At 42.4% G+C, this 3,444-nt stretch overlaps 1 pseudogene; it reads left to right on the top strand.

Moving 5' to 3' along the window:
- Window positions 1–2,201, top strand: part of LOC117042977 — an 8,055-nt pseudogene extending 5,854 nt beyond the window's left edge.
- Window positions 2,202–3,444: the final 1,243 nt, after the last annotated feature.

The raw sequence follows: 3,444 nt of genomic DNA, 5'->3' as shown, positions 1-3,444 counted from the left end.
AAATCCCACAATTCAACCGTATTCTGGGATAATTAAGGGTTATGAAAGGCTGATGATGCATTAATATTTCATTTGCTTTTCCTAAAAAATTCAAACATACGGAGGACAGGAGAGACTGTATGAGATGTTAAAATATGAGGAGGTGCTAATTGATGTGTGTACTATTCCTTTCTTCTCTTCCTAGAAAACAAATAGGATTCTCCACCCCCGGTCGAATAAAAACAATGTAGAAGGCAGTCATAATTGCGGTGGGCCATGTCCAATGGGAATAACGAAGAAACCCTTTAAATACATTAGTGTGAAAAGAGAGAGGATAAACAATTTGAAAGTATGGAGTGTGGAAAAAGCTTCCCTGACAGTGGAACACTTAGAAAACATCAATGGACTCACAACGGGGAGAAACCATTCAAATGCATGGAGTGTGGAAAGAGCTTCACTGAGAGCGGAAGTCTTAGAATTCATCAACGGACTCACACAGATGAGAAACCATTTAAATGTATGGATTGTGGAATGAGCTTCACTAACAGTGGAAACCTTAGAAGACATCAACGGACCCACACAGGTGAGAAACCATTTAAATGTATGGAGTGTGGAAAGAGCTACAGTCAGAGTGGACACCTTAGAATTCATCAACAGACTCACAGCGAGGAGAAACCATTTAAATGTATGGAGTGTGGAAATAGCTTCACTAACAGTGGAAACCTTAGAATTCATCAACGGACTCACACGGGGGAGAAACCATTTAAATGTATGGAGTGTGGGAAAAGCTTCAGTAAGAATGGACACCTTAGAATTCATCAACGGACTCACACAGGGGAGAAACTATTTAAATGTATGGAGTGTGGAAAGAGCTACAGTCACAGTGGAAACCTCAGAATTCATCAACGGACTCACACCGGGGAGAAACCATTCAAATGCATGGAGTGTGGAAAGAGCTTCACTGAGAGCGGAAGTCTTAGAATTCATCAACGGACTCACACAGGGGAGAAACCATTTAAATGTATGCAGTGTGGAAATAGCTTCACTAAAAGTGGAAACCTTAGAATTCATCAATGGACTCACACAGGGGAGAAACTATTTAAATGTATGGAGTGTGGAAAGAGCTACAGTCATAGTGGATACCTTAGAATTCATCAACGGACTCACACCGGGGAGAAACCATTCAAATGCATGGAGTGTGGAAAGAGCTTCACTGAGAGCGGAAGTCTTAGAATTCATCAACGGACTCACACGGGGGAGAAACCATTTAAATGCATGGAGTGTGGAAAGAGCTACAGTCAGAGTGGAAAGCTTAGAACCCATCAACGGACTCACACGGGAGAGAAACCATTTAAATGTATGGAGTGTGGAAATAGCTTCACTGAGAGCGGAAGTCTTAGAATTCATCAACGGACTCACACCGGGGAGAAACCATTCAAATGCATGGAGTGTGGAAAGAGCTTCAGTGAGAGCGGAAGTCTTAGAATTCATCAACGGACTCACACGGGGGAGAAACCATTTAAATGCATGGAGTGTGGAAAGAGCTACAGTCAGAGTGGAAACCTTAGAACCCATCAACGGACTCACACGGGGGAGAAACCATTTAAATGTATGGAGTGTGGAAATAGCTTCACTAACAGTGGAGACCTTAGAATTCATCAACGGACTCACACAGGGTAGAAACCATTTAAATGTATGGAGTGTGGAAAGAACTATAGTCATAGTGGACACCTTAGAATTCATCAAAGGACTCACACCGGGGAGAAACCATTTAAATGTATGGAGTGTGGAAAGAGCTATAGTCAGAGTGGACACCTAATAGAACATCAAAGGACTCACACCGGGGAGAAACCATTTAAATGTATGGAGTGTGGAAAGAGCTTCACTAGCAGTGGAAACCTTAGAATTCATAAACTGACTCACACAGGGGAGAAGCCATTTAAATGCCTGGAGTGTGGGAAAAGCTTCAGTAGGAGTGGACACCTTAGAATTCATCAACGGACTCACACAGGGGAGAAACCATTTAAATGCATGGAGTGTGGAAAGAGCTTTAGGCAGAGTGGAAACCTTAAAAAACATCTACAGGTTCACACAAGAGAGAAACCTTGTAAGTGCTAGGGAAGTGGACAGAGGTTTAGTTGTAGTGGAAGTCTTACAAACCATGAAAATCCTCTGAGGGGTAAGAGCTGTAAGAGTGAATATTCTACAGGCCATCAATTAACTCAAAGAAGAGAAAAGGTTTAAATAGAAGGAGGGTGGAATCTGCTTTGGTTATTTTGGAACACTTTTTGGAGTGTAGAACTTGTTTCTCTCTGAGTTAACACTTTCCTTCACATCAGTAACAGGAAATCAATCTTATATGCATGCAGCGTATGTGAGCTTTCGTTGTTTGAAGGTCACATTGTCTAGACATGTATTTAAAGTAACGAAGGTAACATTTCATAATAGTAAGCATAATATAATATTTAGTGTACTGTTAGATAGAGAAGGGGAGTGTGTGAGACTGGAGTGCTGCTTCTGAATGAGGATGGACTGAGAGTGAGCTGGGTTTGGTGTTTGGTGGCGGGAGTTGGGGCACAGGGAAGAAGGGGCCCTTACGGAGCACCTGAAAGCAATGATCGGGGGTGGGGGGACGGACAGGGACGCCAGTGTGTGTAGAACGCTGTCCCCAAAAGGACACGGGAGAAACGGTATGGATGAGTATAATGATCTGCCCATTTTATGCAGACCTTAGACAAAAACTTACAGCTCCACTCCTATTCCAACTTAGCTCAGTAAACAGAGAAAGACATGTTTTGTTTTTGCTGAACAAGTTTACTGGAACAACAGCCTTCGTGGTGGCCAAATTTCTTCTTCTGGCCTTTAAGCGTCGTAAGGCTAAAATTGACTGTATTGATACGGGTCTAAATGTATAATCTACTTTTCGTTGTAGGTCTAAGTGTCACGCTTCTCCGCATGTTTTAGACGTTTTAATTTTTGTATGGATAATATTTGTTTTCTGACTGAAGGTCGAATAAATTCTATTGATTGAATGAGTATAATGTGTGGAAGGAGGTTCGGGCAGGTCCCCAACCGAGAGGGCTAAGGGTCAACTTCCACCAAATCCACCAGCAGGAGCCACTCTGGGCCCTGAGGGTGGAAAGCCTCCCTCCTCCTTGGCAACCGGACATGATCTGAGGGCAGTGATGGCGAACCTTTTAGAGACCGAGGACCCAAACTCTAAATAAATATAAATAAATAAATAAATACGGGGGAAATAAATACAGTTCAAATTGGGAAAAATAAATACCTCAGTTTTTGAACAGCTTAGTTCTCAAACTACTTGGAATCTGAACACTTCAAAACCAGAAATGAGTGTTCTGGTTTTGGAACTTTCTTTGGAAGCTGAGCGTGCCCTGTTTTGAGTATAACTTCCGTTCTGAGTGCCATATTTCCGTTTTCCTTTTCAGGGAAGGCATGCTGGGC

This window comes from Lacerta agilis, chromosome 2, assembly GCF_009819535.1.
Source record: "Lacerta agilis isolate rLacAgi1 chromosome 2, rLacAgi1.pri, whole genome shotgun sequence".
Taxonomy (NCBI): Eukaryota; Metazoa; Chordata; class Lepidosauria; order Squamata; family Lacertidae; genus Lacerta; species Lacerta agilis.
Note: the sequence above shows the minus strand (reverse complement) of the source record. Positions and strands in the feature narration are given on the sequence as shown.